We start from the raw sequence: 18,835 nt of genomic DNA on the forward strand, positions 1-18,835 counted from the left end.
CCCATGAGCTTGTGGCCCGTCCACACATGGTCCCAAATTCTTTCCACGTGTTATGCACTTTAAAACTTTGCTGACCAATTCCTCTGGGGAACTTGCCCTGGCCTCACCCCCAATTCGAGCTCTAGTCTTCCTCCATCAGACCACGGACCACACTGCACCCTTGTTGTCCAACTCCTCCTCTGTCGTTCCCTCTAAACTCTAGGCTCTTTGGGACAGCGATTGTGGCTTCCTTTAGTCGTGTGTCCCCAGTTCCCAGCACGGTGCTTGTCCCACAGCAACACCTCAATTCGTTTTTTAAAACATTCTATTTTTAACTAGAGACCCTCAGAGAGTTACAACAGAGACCACACATCGTACGATTCCATTCATATGAAATGTTCAGGACAGGGAAATCTCTAGAGACAGAAGTACAGTGCTGGTTACCAGGGGCTGAGGGGGTCTTGAGGGTTGGGAAGGGTTAGCTGAAATATGGGATTTCTTTTTAAGGTGATGAAAAAGTTCTAAAATGGCTTGTCATGCTGACTGCACAGCTCTGAATGTGCTAAGACCCACTCAATGTATACTTTAAATGGGTGAATTGTGTGGTATGTAAACTATATCTCAGTAAAGCTATTTAAAAAATCAACAACAATCACAAAGAGTACAGAGATTTCCTGTGTACCCTGCACTCAGATTCCCCCAATGGTCACATCTTACATAAATAATTATAGTACAATATCAAATGAGGATGGTGACATTGCTAAAAATCTACAGACTTTATTCAGATTTCACCAGTTTTCATATGCCCTGATTTGTGTGTATGAGTGTGCATGCGTGTGCAAAAGCACGTGTGTCTGTATATATAAAGTTCTATGCAATTTCATCAGACGTATGGATTTATATAAGCACCATGACAATCAAGACACAGAACTGTTCCATCATGACAAAGAAGCTCCCTCTCTTGTGTTACCCCTTTATTTATTTATTTATTTTTAGACAGAGTCTCACTCTGTTGCCTGGGCTAGAGTGCTGTGGCGTCAGTCTAGCTCACAGCAAACTCAAACCCCAGGGCTCAAGCGATCTTCCTGCCTCATCCACTCGAGTAGCTGGGACTACAGGCATGCATCACCACACCTGGCTAATTTTTTCTATTTTTAGTAGAGATGAGGGTCTTGCTCTTGCTCAGGCTGGTCTCGAACTCCTGACCTCAAGCAATCTTCCCACCTTGGCCTCCCCAGAATGCTAGGATTATAGGCGTGAGCCACCACATCTGGCCTGCATTACCCCGTTTATAGCCTCCTATGCCAAGTCTATAACATTTGACAACCAATTTGTGTTATCATTTGGGGAATATTATATAAGTGGTATCATACAGTATGTTGCCATTTAAGTTTGCTGTTTAATGAATGAATAAATGGCTATCCGATGATAAAGCCTCCTTAGTCCCTAAGGAAAAATTTATACTTTAGAGTGATATAATCATGCCAATGTGTCAACTCAAAATCAGTAACAAAAGCTAACCCTCAAACAGCATGTTCTATGAATCCAGTACTATTTTAAGTGTTTTGTATGTATTAATTCCTTCAATTGTAAAATAGCCTGGGATATAGGTACTGGTACTGTTATTTTCTTTGCTATTTTTTTTTTTTTTTTTGAGACAGAGTCTCACTTTGTTGCCTGGGCTAGAGTGAGTGCTGTGGCGTCAGCCTAGCTCACAGCAACCTCAAACTCCTGGGCTTAAGCGATCCTACTGCCTCAGCCTCCCGAGTAGCTGGGACTACAGGCATGCGCCACCATGCCCAGATAATTTTTTCTATATGTACTTTTAGTTGTCCAGATAATTTATTTCTATTTTTAGTAGAGATGAGGTATCACTCAGGCTGGTCTCGAACTCCTGACCTCGAGCGATCCACCCGCCTTGGCCTCCCAGAGTGCTAGGATTACAGGCGTGAGCCACCGCGCCCGGCCTCTTTCGTATTTTTGATAAGGAAACTGAAGCCCAAACATATTAATAAGTCATCCAATGAAGATACAGTAAATGGCAGAGGTAGAAATAATACTATATTGGCTGGACATAGTGGTGCCTGCCTGTTATCCCAGAACTATGGGAGGTAGAGGTGGGAGGATCACTTGAGGCCAGGAGTTCAAGACTACCCTGGGCAACATAGTGAGACTCCATCTCTACAAAAATTTGAAAAAACAAAACAAACAAACAAACAAAAAAAAACATGTTAGTATCCGACTCCAGAGTCCAAGTTCCAAACCACCACTCTTTTCTGCCACTGTCAGAAATATTAATAATTCCTGTGCTTATATAGGTTCTCATAAAGAATTGAAACAATGTTCCATAAAACTGCTAATATATGACTATTAGACTCAATTTATACCCAATTCTACATTATTATTTATATCTTAGAAGTCTATTGAGATTTGCAGTTGTATTTTTATTTTTTAATTGACAAATAATAATTGTATTATACATATTCATGGGATACATACTGATGTTTTGATTCACATAATGTATAGTGATCAGATCACAGTAATCAGCATATGCATCAACTCCAATATTTGTCATTTCTTTGTGTTGGGAACATTCAATATTTTCCTTCTAGCTATTTGAAAGTATATACTATTGTTAAATATGGTCATCTTACAGTGGTATAGAACACTAGAACATATTCCTAATATCTACCTGTAATTTTGTATCTTTTAACAAATCTCTCCCTATCCCTCCCTCCCACCTCCCCTTCCTATCCTTTAGTATCCTCTGTTTTACTTTTTACTTCTATGAGATCAATGTTTTTTAGTTCCCACATATAAGTGAGAACATGCAGTGTTAAACTTTCTGTTCCCGGATTATTTCACTTAACATATTGTCTTCCAGTTCCATCCACATTGCTGTGAAGGACAGGATTTCATTCTTTTTTTATGGAAGACTAATATTCCGTGGTATATATATCATATTTTCTTTACCCATTCATCTGTTGCTGGACACCTAGGTTGATTCCATATCTTGGCTATTGTGAAAAGTGCTGCAATAAACATGGCAGTACAGATGTCTCTTCAATGTAATGATTTCCTTTCCTTTAGATAAATTCCCAAGAGTGGGATGGCTGGATCATATGGTAGTTCTATTTGCAGTTTTTTGAGGGACCTCTATACTGTTCTCCAAACTGGCTGTATTAGTTTTCATTCCCATCAACAGTGTTTAAGAGTTCCCTTGTGGCCAGGCGAGGTGGCTCACACCTGTAATCCTAGCAGGATTATATATAATATAATATATATATAAAATATATATAATATATAAAAAATATATATCAAATTATATAAAAAATATATAAAAATATATTTATATACATTTATAAATATATATATATATATATATAAAATTAGCTGGGCATGGTGGCACATGCCTATAGTCCCAGCTACTCGGGAGGCTGAGGCAGAAGGATTGCTTATGCCTGGGAGTTTGAGGTTGCTGTGAGCTAGGCTGACACCATGGCACTCTATCCCGGGCAACAGAGAGAGACTCTGTCTCAAAAAAAAAAAAAAAAAAAAAGAGTTTCCTTTTCTCCACATCCTTGCCAGTATTTGTTATATTTTGTCTTTTTGATAATAACCATCCTAACTGGGGTGAGATAATATCTCACTGTGGGTTTGATTTGCATTTCCCTGATGATTAGTGATATTGAGCATATTTTCACATATTTGTTGACCATCTGAATGTCTTTTTTTGAGAAACGTCTGTTCAGATTATTTGCCATTTTTTTAACTAGATTTTTTTTTTTGCTGTTGAGATGTTTCAGTTCCGTGTATATTCTAGATATTAATCCCCCGTTGAATAAATAGTTTGCAAATATTTTCTCCCACTCTAGAAGCTGGCTTTTCACTTTGTTGATTGTTTCTTTTGCTGTACAGAAGATTTTTAGTTTGATACAATCCCATTGGTTTATTTTTGCTTTTGCTACCTGTGCTTTTGAGGTCTTATTCATAAAATCTTTCTGCAAACCAATGTCCTGAAGCATTTCCCCTATGTTTTCTTTTAATAGTTTTATAATTTTCAATCTTCTATTTAGGTCTTTGATCCATTTTGAGTTGATTCTTGTATAGTGTGTGTGGGGGGGGAGTCAAGTTTCATTCCTTTGCATATGGATATCCAGTTTCCCCAGCACCATTTATTGAAGAGACTGTCCTTTAGCCAATGAGTGTTCTTGGCACCTGTGTTAAAATAAGTTGGTGGTAAATATGTGCATTAATTTTGAATTCTCTATTCTGTTTCATTGGTCTATGTGTCTATTTTAATGCCAGTACCACGCTATTTTTGTTACTACAGCATTGCAGTATATTTTGAGGTCTGATAATGTGATACCTCCAGTTTGTTCTTTTTGGTAGGATTGCTTTGGCTATTTGGGGTCTTTGTGGTTCCATACAAATTTTAGAATTTTTTTTTTCTATTTCAATGAAATATGTCATTGGTATTTTGATAGGGATTGCATTAAATCTGTAGATTGCTTCGGGTAGTACTGTCATTTTAACAATATTGATTTTTCTGATCCATGAGCATGGAAAGTCTTTCCATTTGTTTGTAGTATCCTCTTTAATTTCTTTCATAAGTGTTTTGTAGTTTTTCTTGTAGACGTCTTTCATTTCCTCGGTTAAATTTACTCCTTTTTTTTTCTTATAGCTATTACTATAAATGAGATTGCCTTTTTATTTTTTTTTCAGCTAGTTTACTGTTCATGTATAGAAATGCTAATGATTTCTGTGTATTAATTTTGTATCCTGCACCTTTACTGAATTCATTTTTCAGTTCTAAGAGTTTTTTGGTTGAGTCTTCAGGTTTTTCTATATTTAAGATCATGTCATCTGCAAACAGGGACAATTGATTTCCTCCTTTCCAATTTGGATATGCTTTATTTCATTCTCTTGCCTAGTTACTCTGGCTTCTAGTAGTATGCTGAATTGTTCATAGCCAGAAGGACATGCGGTATGTACAGAACAGAGTTACCCTTGAACTATTTAATTGCTAGTTTGTGCAGAAATTCCCCCCAAACCAATTTGTTGGCTCATGGTAGGCCATGAAGTGTTTGCTGGGGCAATGCATTTATTATTATTCTTTTATTCTGATATTATACCACCACTACTTTTTTGTTCTTCAATCATCCATCCATTTATTTAATTACCATGTATTGAATGTAATTACCATGTATTGACTACATGCCAGATACTTTTCTTGCTCAATGCCTTTATGAAATGATGGTAAAAATAGAAAGTTTTAATTCTTTAAACCTCGTTCTTGGCAACTTTTCTTTTTGGACTGTGAGATTCAAAATTCTATAAATCACTAGGAAAATAATTCAATACAACCCATTAAGAATCACATTAACCCCTTTATCAATCATGCTAACTGGTTCAACAGATTCCATTGGTACTTCACAAATAGCATTACATTTCTTCTAGGTCAATATCAATAAATGCAATCTAGGGTTGTAACTGTATTTATCATCCACATTTACTAATGAATAATTTTTACTGGTGCCATGAATATCAGAGTCTCAGAATATGGGTCCCTATTAAGAGAATCATCACTGCCAACATTTAACCTAATGATTCATGTAAGTGTTTCACAGTCTTTAAGTGGTGAAAAACTGTTCATTTCAGCCAGATGAATGATGTTGGCCTCGAAAACAAATACACTTAATTCACCGGTAGTTCTACATATTCTTAATAAATAATCCATTCTTGTCTTCAGGAGAGATTCACCTAATGCAACCTGGACTAAGAAATAAGCCAATTACACTTTGATGTGATATTTATAAAGGGTGACTCTCTTGTGGATAGTCAGATTCTTACAGCCAGGTGTGTTGGCTCACGCCTGTAATCCTAGCACTGTGGGAGGCAGAGACAGGAAGATCACTTGAGGTCAAGAGTTTGAGACCAGCCTGAGCAAGAGTGAGACCCTGTCTCTACTAACAATAGAAAAAAAAAATTAGCCAGGTGTAGTGCACAGGCATATAGTCCCAGCTACTCAGGAGGCTGAGGCAGGAGGATCACTGGAGCCCAGGAGTTTGAGGTTGCAGTGAACTATGATGATGCCACTGCACTCTAGCCAGGGTGACACAGCAAGACTCGGTCTTAAAAAAAAAAAATATTCTTACATAAATTTATATATCACTATATTAAATAATACCATAATAAAATTTTGGAGATAAATTATTTCTTTTTTTCAACCTTTTCTGAATTTATTGTGATTTTAAAAATTTAAAAGTTGATTTTGGCAACAGTATCTTAAATTATGACATTCACATATAATATACAGCTTTGTATATGTTTATTAACACCTACTGTTTTCTCCTGGCACAGTGACTTACATAAAACATTGGCTCTGTATAAATAAATCCAGAAAGGCATTTTGAATCCAAATAAATTCCATGAGAGATAAAAGTACTTTAAAAGTATTTCTAATTGAAGTAGAAGTTTGATTGCTAATCTAATCATGTGTCTCCTCTGGCTTTAATTACTGACCTAGAGTTTCATTCACATCCAGTCTCCATCTTCCATCCCCCCACCTCTATACCACCTATAACCAGAAGGGTATATATAACATCTAAGATCAAAGTAAAAAGTTAAATTCAAATAGTCTATACTCATCACATTGTCTTCCCAATAGTATAGATGATCTTAAATATGATGAGATCAGGGAAAATGAGGACTGGATTAGATAGCAGAATTTAAGTGTTAAGCAAAATGCCAAAAAAATTGTGAGAACTTGACAAATTGTATTCTTGTTATTTTACAACCACTGTTGTTTTTAGTTATCATCATTTGTTGATGGTGTGCTGCCATGTGGCTCAGGAGAATGCAACTTTATTGGATATTACATTTAGTGTCCACTTCAATTTTCAAGGACTAATTTGAATTTTAGTACCTCAGGAGCAGCTACTCTCTGTGAAACAAAGACTCACTATGTGTTCATCGGCCCAGCTGTGTGGCTGGCACAGGAGGAGTCAAGCTCTCCTCTCAGAATAGAAAAATGACAATTGCATGTGTCACCTGCATTGTTGTCAATAAATTACTTTGCCTTTAAAGGTATCCTTTTTATCTCCCATTAAAAGTTTAATGACATGAACATTGAGTCCCATATGTTTGCTTTGTGTGTGAATGTAGCCCTAGGTTTAAGCTATATAATCATAGTTTCACAAGTTGACGGGGTACAGGTAGACAGCCATATTATGGCATCAATAAATCACACGTGACATTCATTCATTTATTCAACAAAATGAGCACCTACTAAGTGACACACATAGTCCTACCTATCTATCTTAGCATTGTGATTAGAATATGACACCTTCACCTGCTCATCCTTTCAAGCTCATCAGTACCAAATTCCTGCTAAACGAGAACAAAACAATTAGGTTGGGACTTACTGATAACTCTCTTGTGCCAAACAACTTTGAGAAAAAAACATCACGTGATGAAAAGCACAGGTTTTAGAGTCAGATATCCTCAGTTTTAATCTTCACCCTGCCACATTCACTAGCTGAGTGATTTGGGCAACTTATTAAACACTTAAAGTATCAATTTTTTCCATATATTCTATGTGAAGAAGGAATGGGATATTTTTTGACATAGTGTCTGATATATAGTGTTTTAAGTGTTCATTGTAGTAGACTTCTGAAGTTGGACTTTAGCCTTTGCTCAGTAAAGATTCTACACAGAATCCATTTCCTCTGTTTTTTCTGCCTTTCTTTCCAAGAACATATTGCCCTTCTCTGAGCAGTCATGTTACTTTTTTATCCATGAAAAAACATGAAATCCTAACCAGATATCCAGATCAAGTTTAGGGAGTACCTCACTGGAAGATATTTAAATTTCAGAAGTTGAAGGAAAGCGAGAAGTAGAGGAGTGTGTTAATACACAGGAAGTTTTTGGAAATAACTAGATTAAGAAAGTCAAAGACTTGTTTTTATAGTCATAAATTACATAAGTACAGGCTGAAGAAGTAATGACAGATAAATGACACATATTAATAGTTTATATTCCAGAGAGAAAAGTTGATTCTTTCTATATGGTAATGCATCACTGTCCATATTAAATATAAAAATCATTTGTTACATATGCAACTCACTCTCTGTTACACACAGAAAAAAATCCATTATCTGGGGGAAAAAGGACAAGGAAAGAAAAATTTAGGGGAACAGTTCATTGGTGACTCTAAATATTAAAGTTGTTCCAATTCTTCATTTCTCAGATTCCAGTGATATAGAGGACCCATATTATATAGTAAGTGTAACCTACACAGTTTGATAAACTTCATTTTTTGCTCCTTTGGACTATTCATCTTTAAATAGGATGAAGATTCGAAGAGACAGTGTTCAATGTCTACATTCAATATCTAATATTCCAGTTGTGATCTTATCAACAGTTATAATTGAAAACTGACAATTTTATACTCATCCAATTTGTAATTTCTGGGACTTTCCAAACCTTCCCTTTTTGCTTTAGTGGAATTCTCTAAGGGCTTGTCTTGGCTTGGTATTAAATGGAATATAAAATGGGAAGAGAAGCAGACATAGCCAGAAAGCTGGAGCCTTGTAAATACAAGATCTTATTGCTTAGGAAAACTGGGACTCTAGAGGCACTAAATTCGCTATTTGGTCAAAGAAAAACAGATCCCTATTCACTGCATGCCTTAACTTTTCAGAAAGCATGAGGGAAATGTCATGTAGTTTACCAAAATAAGAGTGACACAGTACAGATGTATTCTTCTTTTTGTGGATAATGTGGCTACATTTTTTCCTTGTGAATGATTAAGATGATTTTAGCAGACATAAAGAAATAAAATACGCTGATTACCTAAAAGGGGAATAATTGGCTTCCATTCCACTCACACATGTAGTCCAAGGATGAATATAAAAATGTATCATCTTGAGCTCTATAAATTCAGCTGAATATAAAAGATATTTTAGCCCATTTATCTAGTTGGAAGAAGGAAGGTCACATACTTTCACTCATCCTTGAAATGTTTGCTGATAAATGATATAACACAACAGGCACCACAAAAGACAGGAACTGAATCTAGCACTAGACAGCAGCACACAGAGATCATGCAGACATTCACTGTTCCCTAGATGGCACAGCAGGAAACACTTTCTAAAGGTGGTCTTAAATTTGGGATCACATATGCAACTGAGTAGAGTTAAAAGAGGACTTAAAGGGGAGTAAGGATAATGATTATTATAATGAGGAAGAAAGATTGGCAAGAACAGGGCTAAGAGAGCCATGACTGCAAGTGGGAACTGGTGCCAAAGTTATAAAAAGGTCAAGGTTGCCTTAAAGACATGACTCCCTAAATAGTTGCCAATATAAGTATTATTAACCTCCCTATACCTAGAGCAGCTGGGGCAGGCGTAGCTCACTGCTTCACCAAGTGCATAAGGGCGGGGGGGGGCTTTAGAAAAGGGTCACTTTGGTCATCAAGGACGGCACTCTAATCAACCACTCACTCCTTTTCCTCTTATTTTCTTAGCTCCTACTGATCTCTATTATCTCCTCCTAAAAAAACCACTCAGCACTTGCAGACATTGCTTAAGAGCACTGACAAACTTCAAGGATAAACAGATGGTAGAGCTATTCCTCAGACTTAGCGTTTCTAGAAGGCAAATAAATTCTGCAAATGAAAATGCTGTAACTTCCCTGCCAACAAGACATAAGCTTTAACTTGTTTCATACATCCAGGGATACATTTGCACTGTTTTGTCTCCCTATTCCTGCTAGATTACAGTCCTACAGAGTCCAGGCATCTGATACAATTCAGTATGTTGCATAATTAATCAAAATGGCCAAGACTGAAAAAATATTATGCTTTTTAATTATGCATTTGGAAGACAATATGAATTGAAAATGAGCTACAAAAAAAATTAAAGCTGTTTTTTAAAGAAAGTTTGAACTGTACTTAAGGCCATAACCACCCACTTCAAATAATCCTAAATGGAGGCACTAGTTGAAGGAGCCCTGTAGCCCTGTTTCCTAAAGCAGCAAAAGTCCTTGAATCAAGAACGTTAAGCGACTGGTTTTAAGGACAATGCTAGGTGCTTGGGATATAAAACTCTTTAAAAAGCAATAACAACAGTGAGTCAGAGGACTGAAATAATTACTTCCTTAGCACTGACAACATTAAAAAGAGGATACGAAAGCAGGAAATTGATTTTAGGGCATAAAGCTCTACCAACTGATATTACTAAAACAAAACACTTCACATTCACAAAGTTATAACTCACTTACGCTTATGTAATTGAAGGGAGAAGGGAGGATGGAAAAGAGAAACGGTAAAAGGATTTGAAGGAACTTTAGTAAAGACGGAAGAAAAGAAGAAAACCAAAACATGACATTGTGACTGTACAGGCTGCTTCTGTGTCTTAGGGCCAGAAATGTAAAGGTCACAAACAGATGGAAGGTCGAATTATTTCTTACTCTTCTCTGTGCATCATTAAATAATAGCTGGATGCATTCCAAAGACTAGGACCTTTATTGTTAGTAATAATGTACAGAACAAAGCGTAGGTTTTTCAGAAATGAGATATTTTTTCAGAGACTAGATTGTACTCTAAGAACAGGGAAGTCCAAAAGCAAAATTATTTTGCCTGGCAAATGGAATACCTCAGAATCATAATTCAACAAAAGAAATCCGTAACTCTGTTCTAGAGCTTTCAAAATTGTTGGCATAAATCCAAAGTCCCGATCAAAGCTCTTCAGTGTTGACTTACATAACAAGTATCTATCCATTATAGACTATATAGAAGATTCTATGTTAAGACCAGCAGCGAACGAGGTCATCAAATATACTAAGCTCTACCTACCCAGGGATCTGATAATGAGGACATAAATGATAAAAATAACAATAATAAAATCAACTAACATTTACTGAACAATACTCTTGGCTAGGCCCTGTGCTAAGCACATTGCATGGTTATATTGTTTAGCTTCTAAACACAAGAAAATGGAGTCTGCTTTTCCCTCATTTATTCCTGTCTTTAGGTTACAGAAGGCAGTTTGGCTGGGTATGTTTTCTACAAAATTCTTCACCAGGGCAAAATGTTGATTACTTTGGAATTGCTTATTAGAAGGATATAGCTATAGCACAGCAAATATTGCTCTGGTCTCAGATAGTGCTGGGTTGAATTCCAGCTTCACTATTTACTAAATTACTTAACTGCCCTGAACTTAAATTTTCTTCATCTGTAAAATGAGTCAAAGGAAAAATGAAATAATGTATGTAAAAGGTCTAATAGAGTCTCTGGTCCATAAGAGGCATTCATTCAATAAATGTTAGCTGTCTGTGCTTCCACGCAAGGGCCCAGGGTGTCAGGATCCAAAGGATACCTTCCAAGGTATAAGCCTTTTCAGACTTCACCTATGCTAGAAAAGGGTCTAGAAGCAACCCCAGGTGGTCCGGGGGGAAAAAGAGAGGCATCTATCTGAATCAGATAAATTCAGCAGGACCAACAACACAGAGAACAATGTGATGCTGGAAACACTGGAATAAAATCCTACCCAGGAAACCCAAGGTGTGAACGTCCCTCCCCAAAGGCTCATTCCTGGATGGCATGTTCTTAACTACTCTCAGAAAGGTTACCACTTTAACCTGTCGGTGCTTTGCGGAACAGTAATTGATCAGGTGTTCCTTTTGGGACCAAAGCGTCTAGGAGGACAGTGTGTCACTGGACCCTCAAAGGAGGAAGAGGCTGAAGTTCAGAAAAGAAAGATAGCAGTGGTGAAATGTAGTACTTTTTAAAAAAAAATCTTCGTAGATTTTCTGTATTATTTATATTTGCACTCACTTCTTTTTTTAAAAAAAGAAGATGCAGAAGAAAACCTCACCTACTTTTCAAAAAATAAACTTTTGTATTTTGGAATAGTTTTAGAAAAGCTGCAAATATAGTACAGTTTCCATATACCCTCATCCAGCACCCATAACCATGGTACATTTGTTGAAACTAAGACATTAATATTGGTACACTCATCCAGCTGAAAGCTATAAGGAACTCTGCATGCTGACAGAAGAAGAAAACTGTTTCTTAAAAGCCCATGTTTCATAGGAAGTTTGCTTAGTTAATGAAAAAGATGTTTGTCCCTGCGGTTGACCACGCTAGCTGCTTGTCCAGAGCCCATTTTCTCTTTCTTCCTCCTTCATAATTTTGCTCAGTGCAGAAGTGTGCCCAGCTAAACTGCCTTCCAGCACGGGGTGACCACCCGATATAGTTGTGGCCCATGAGGTGACAGGAAGGAATCCTTGGGCAGATCACCCTTCCTAAATAAAAGGTAAAGTCTCGCTAGGTGTCACCTCTCTGCCCTTTACCCCTTTGTCATTTCATCTTCTTCCTGCCCAGAGTGCAGACGTGAGGCCTGGCATACACTAAGAATGGCGGAGCAGAGAGCTGGATGGAGCCTGCATCGCTGATGTGGGGCATCTCAGCATAGCCTGCGATTCTAGACCTGGGGGCGTCTGGCTTCAGGAGACAGAGGAACCTCGCTGTTTAAACTGTCATTACCATTATTTGTAGCAAAACACAATCCCGATACCGTCTCAAACTCAGGTCTGGAGACATAAAATCAAAGGCTTAAAAAACACTTTCTATTTATTTGAAGCCCACACCGTGTGACAAACTATGCTTGACTCAGAAGCCATGAATCTGATTAGACAGGAAGTCACGCTGTCAGAAGACATGCCTTCTAGCAACTTGGCTATGATTTCCCCTGCGACAGAACAGGTTATGTTCAGTCCCTGGGCCTCAATTTTCCATCTGTAGAAAAGAATACACAGGGTTTCAATAATGCCTGGGTCTCAATAACACCATTAACAATGTTCTGTTGCCAGGAAATCTCCAAAGGACCCCACAATGAAGACAAGGAATTTAAAAGAGTGTCATCTAAATTTTGGGTCATACACTGGATAAATCTTTTCTGGGCAAAAAGAGGTCTGCTGAGATCAAGTCCAGCCTATATAATGGTAGCCAACTATTTTTGACTTGCGGAAATGTTTAAAAATCAAAAGTAAGAACAGAGTGGAAAGAAAAAGAAAATTGAAGCTGCAAACAGACCTCAATAGACCTCTAAACAGCTTCCTCATCAAAAAAATGGGAGAGAAAGAAAACACGACTGTGAAATCACTGTGCTGGGGAAGAGAGAACATTTGTTGTGGCTTCTGTGGCTGGTACTCAGCTTTATTTAGGTGTTGAAACTGGCACTGCAAAATATAGATATCAGAAATCTCAGCCATAGAGGAACAAAGAGCTCTGAGATAAGGGACTGAAAAATGAAATTCACGCTCACCGGGATACCACCCTGCTCTCTGCTGGTTTCAAAAAGGTCTAGCGTTGGGCTCTCCAAGACAGTGGTCACTAGCCACATGAGCACTTGAAATGAGGTGAGTCTGGTGTAAGTGTAAAATACACACTGGATTTTAAGGATTTAGTATGAAAAAATATATAAAATAGCTAATTGGTACTTTTCACAGAGATTGCATTTTGAAATGATAATATTTTGGAGATATGAGTTAAAGTGTATTATAAAGATTAACTTAATCTATCTCTACTTTTTTGGCTGTGATTACTAAAAAATTTAAAATTTCATATGTGGATTGCCTTTGTAGCTCATATCGTATTTCCATTGGGTAGCACTGATCTAGTAGCTGATCTCCCATGAGAACAGACCAGCCAACCAACAAACAGGTTTACCCCTTTAATCAGGTATAGCACCTTAACAGCCATTTGTCACAGAAGATGGCCCTTGTCCTAAACTTCTGACAAGCAAATGATCAAGAGCTGTTGCTGTTTTTCCCACACTCTCTCCCCCACCCCATTTCCTTCATTTTGACGAGGAAGCACATTATGTTCCCACTTAATAGGAATCCCCCATTGAGGTTGTGCTTTCAGCAAGAAGCGGGATTTCAGAGAGGCCGGAGTGAGCCAGTGTGGCAAAACCGACACCCGCCCTTTCCCCAGTGGCAAGGAGGTTTTAGCAACTGCCAATCTGGCCAAAACCTGGGCGACAGGGGGTGGCTGAAATAAAATTTAAAGAATATAAACCCTGATATGCAGGCATTCCTTGGATGGAAGGAGAGAGGTGAGGGGATGAGCTCTTTGTTGGGTCAAATGTCATCACTTAGATAAGAGATTTCAGCCTTTAAAATTTTATGTTAATTTTAAAAGAACATACAAATAAGTTTTAAAAACATTACTCTCCAAATTAAATCAAAATTAGTTATGAGTATTAATCAACACTCATTTTTCCAATTGTAACCAGGATAGACATGTATACACGTGTGTATGAAAGTGTAATTCATTCTTAAATTTCATCTTAATACTGTTCCATAGCCACACTGATCACAGTTTACTTATACTCACTTTTATTCCTGGTAGTCGCCCGCCCCATGATATTAAGATACTTGGGCTTGTTTATCCATTCCTGCCTGGAGTGGGGCTGAGCAGGGAACAGGGAGAGGGAAGATAGAAAGGAGGAGATTTTCCAAATAACTGTAGGAACAAACAGAAAAGACAGCCCAGATGTGCTGTCTGCGGTGGGAGTATCAGCTAAGACAAACTGAGTTAAAGTGAGGGGCTTGGGATTAAGAGGCAGGAGAGGCTAGTGGGAAACTCCTGGAGAAAGAACCACGAGACAACAACACAGTAAGGTGGAAATGACTGTGAGGATAATCACAGCGAGCTTGGGTCCCAGACAGGAATCACTGCTCAAGATTACACAAGGGTCGGGGCTAGAGTAAAGGTCTATGATGGAAAGAGAATAGAAACAGTTCACTGCTTATTAAAGGAGAACCTCTCAGCTTTTTGTCCCACTGCCTCTCCCACCCCACTGAGGGCTAAGGTCAAGCTCACATCCACCAGGAACTGGAACTTAGCATCACACACTTCTTGGCCAGGAGGAGAGCGGAGGGATATATCAGAATCAGCATATTGAACTGTCCGTTCCATCCAGGAGCTCTTCATACACTCTTCTAATAAGCCTGAGATCGCAGCCTACATGTCCCACTAAAACTGACCACTGAAACCCAGCTAAGTACTTAAATTACCAGAAAAGGCCAAGCTGAGTAATTAGTATGAGATTACATACTTTCAGTATACCTCAACTGCATGGAGATTGTGTGCTTATGTTTTAAGACTTCCTTGAGTTCTTGTAAAAAGTGCATGTTTGAGCAAACTGCGGTCCACATACTGCAGGGACACAGGGTGACAAGCAATCAGGAGTGAGCCAGGAGTAGGTAGAGCACAGGCTTAGAGCCAAACAAAGTTTGTATCTAAAGGATCAGTTAGATGCAACTGACAAAAAAATCACACTAATATCCAGAAGGAAATACTCAGTTATGACACTGTGCACACAAGAAAAATCTCTGGTCTCTGTGCGTAACACTCTTCTTTTGGAAGATTACACAAGATAAGGCATCTTTCATTCCTTTCATACTTTCTGAAGAGTTAAGGCTTAGTGTAGCTAGAGATCTGTTTTCCTTTAACCAAAACCAACACTACATTGTGTGCCAATGTCTTATCACTTGACTTCACCTAGCAACCCTGTTCCCTTATATTTACATTACAACAGCATTCTGCCCGCGTCTATTTTCCCTCCTGCTTTGGATTCAGCTATAATAAAAAGTAACATAGAGCCAAAGCATATGAGAGAGCACAGTGGAAAAATTCCCAGAAATTCTAAATTGAGAAAGTAAAAAATTATTTAGATTATGACTACCCCTAAGATTACACTTGAGATATTAAAGTATATTGAGAAAATATTCTACCCAGCTTTTATTTTTTTTTCTATTCAACGTTTAATATTGAGGGGCTAAGAATGATTATACCAATTGCAAAGGCCTCAAAGTCCTCATCTTAAAAAAAAAAAAGAGGGATAACAATATCAAGTACATTGCTGGCTTGTGAAGAGTAATTGGGCCAATAGCAGTAAAGAACAGCAAGGCCTGTCTGTTGTGCTCGCCTGCCCAGCAGTCATTTTCCTGCGGGAACAGACCTGCACTCCCTGCCCCGTGGATCAACTCTCCATCCCCCACTGGGTGACTGTCAGTCAAAGGGTCCTGTCCACCCTGGGGCAAGAGGTGGGCACGTGACCCATGCTCAGCCAATCAGGGCTCCTCTCTAGACCATGACCATCTGGAGTAACTGCCTATGCAGAAAACAGCTAGGGCTGATTCATCTGGCTGTAGGTGGCTGGAAGGGAATCATCCTTTAAGTCACTAGTTCTTGGTACCTGAATCCCCAGAGCTCTCCGGTTCCTCTTCTTCGGGTAGCCTGGTTTTCCCATGTTTCCGCAGCCGGCTCTGCCATATGTTTAAAGCAAGTGGTGATCGGGGCTGCTTATATTCAAAGACCTTTAGGTGCCACGCGCAGCAAACGGCAAGTGCTCAGGAAGTGGTCGCTATTGTCACTTATTCGCGCAACACATTTTTCCTGAGCAGCTAATATAGAAATGCCACGCTGTTAGGGATCCAGAGGTGGAGAAAACACATTCTTTTTCTCCGAGCATTTGTACTCTAGTTAGGGGTAAAGAAGGGACAAGATCCAGGGGACCATTTGTTATGGAAAAATCTCCGTCTTCTTGATGGTGGCGGTGGCAAGAAGTCAGCAAGCGCCAAGGCAGGAGGCAGCGAGTAGAGAGCCTTGACGCAGAGGAAGAGGGGAGTCAGCGGGAGGTCGGCTGTCCCCGCCGGGTTCGGCCCCCGTCCCCGTCCCACCAGGCTAGGCTCCCTGCTCCTTCCGCCGGCCCCGCCTGCGGCCCTTGGCTCACCCAGCCCAGTTTCAGCAAACAGTCCTGGTAAAGACAGAGCAGGGATCCCTCTTCCGGGTCTGCTAGGCCCCCTAAGCATGGAAATAGAGGAAAATCTGGAGTCCCTTCAGGGGAAGTTCCGGGCACCGGGCTGGCCTTGGCAAGTGGGTGGGCAACCCGAGGAGAGCAACGGCCCCCCGAGGGAGCCAGAGTCCCCGGTGTTTTGGTTCCCTGTGAAAACTAAAGGTTGGCATCTTAACATATGTTCTTGGGTTGTTTTACAGAAACCCCCACCAGATGGAAAATGCAGACAAGGGGGAACTGAGGAATTAAACTGTGACTGCCATTCTTTGTTTTAAATTTCCCCTGAGGAGCCTGTCACACCCACCTTAATATTCCTTTCAGCTAATCCTAGAACCTCTGAATCCACCTATGCCTCCCCACCCCCCGACTTCAGGATAGACCGCCTTTTGGGGCCAGGCCAATATATAACCTCCATGTATTGATTTACAATTTTCCCTGCCGGAAATGTACCCTCCGGTCATAAGCATTAGTTGCCGGTACCCCTTGCTTGGCACCACGCCATCAGGATGCCACTTTCCCACCGCAACTCTAGGCTTCAGTGTCTGGTTTTACCGCACCCGGTGGCAGACCCCAGTTTGGTTCGGTAACAGAGTGACAGTGTCTCCCACCCTTGATATCTCCTCTTTAGTAACTTTCCATCCAGCCACTCCCTCACTGTGCTCCTTCATAGAAATCCCCACTTGTCCTTGCTCTATTTAGAGTTAACCCTGATCTCTCTCCCCTATTGCAATGCCCCTATTGTAACAGTCTTGAATAAAGTTTTCTTCACCATTTTAACAAGTGTCAGAATAATTTTTTTCTATGATGCCATATAGCCTTGGGCAAGTTGTGGGCTCAGGACATGCCACCACAAAACGGCTGTGGGAGGCCAGAGTACGCCACCCAAAAAGATGCCTACCTTGCATAAGGATTGTTTTGAGCTGCTCATTTTGAGAAACTGTAGACACAGCAATAGCTCTGAAAAGTTGTCCTCTGTAAAGGAAATATCCATCTCTCCTTCTCTATATCAGGAAGAGAAGGAAGACTAAATCACTAGAGATTCTTTTTTTTAAAAAAAAAAAATTAGAGACAGGGTCTTGCTATGTTGCCCAGGCTGGCCTTGGACTCCTGGGCTGATGCAACCCTCACACGCAGCTCAATTTTTTTTTTCTTTTCTTTCTTTTTTAGTGATGGAGGCTCACTCTGTTCCCCAGGCTGGAGTGCAGTAGTGTGTTTAGAGCTCACTGCAGCCCCAATCTCCTGGGCTCAAGTGATCCTCCCACCTCAGCCTCCCAGGTGGGTGGGTCTACAGGTACATGCTAGCAAGTATGGCCAAATCACTAGACTCTTAATCAGAGGGGCCCAGCTAGGGCTAGCTCAGTTGGTAGATTATGAGACTCTTAATCAATGGGGAAGGCAATGACTTAAATCTACATAACAAACCTTACCTTACTTTAAGGTACTTTGACTGGCTCTCTGGTCTTAACCCGGTTTTCCCCAAACTTTTTTTTTTTTTTTTTAAGACAAGAGTCTCACTCTGTTGTCTGGGCTAGAGTGCCATGGCATCAGCCTAGCTCACAGTAACCTCAAACTCCTGGGCTCAAGCAATCCTCCTGCCTCAGCCTCCCAAGTAGCTGGGACTACAGCCCAGATAATTTTTTTTTTTGTTTCTATTTTTAGTTGGCTGGCTAAGTTTTTCTATTTTAAGTAGAGATGGGGTCTCACTCTTGCTCAGGCTCATCTTGAACTCCTGACCTCAAGCCATCCTCCGCCTCAGCCTCCCAGAGTGCTAGGATTACAGGTGTGAGCCAGGATGCCCAGCCAAAATTTTTTTTTATTTGTTTTGGAGAACAGTATTTAAGCCTGAAGTTTAAACCATATCTACCCTAGAGATTTACTCATTTCTCTGAGTTATCTCCCATATATAAAGAAGGCATACATGTTATTAAACTTCTGTTCATTTTTCTCTTGTTAATCTGTCTTTTGTTACAGTAGGTCCCAGTTAA

General features: G+C 39.5%; 1 protein-coding gene across 4 annotated transcripts in view; it reads right to left on the minus strand.

Moving 5' to 3' along the window:
- Positions 1-18,835, minus strand: part of DEPTOR (DEP domain containing MTOR interacting protein) — a 143,833-nt gene that overhangs the window by 39,371 nt on the left and 85,627 nt on the right. The window lies entirely within an intron of this gene.

This window comes from Lemur catta, chromosome 9 (assembly GCF_020740605.2).
Source record: "Lemur catta isolate mLemCat1 chromosome 9, mLemCat1.pri, whole genome shotgun sequence".
Taxonomy (NCBI): domain Eukaryota; kingdom Metazoa; phylum Chordata; class Mammalia; order Primates; family Lemuridae; genus Lemur; species Lemur catta.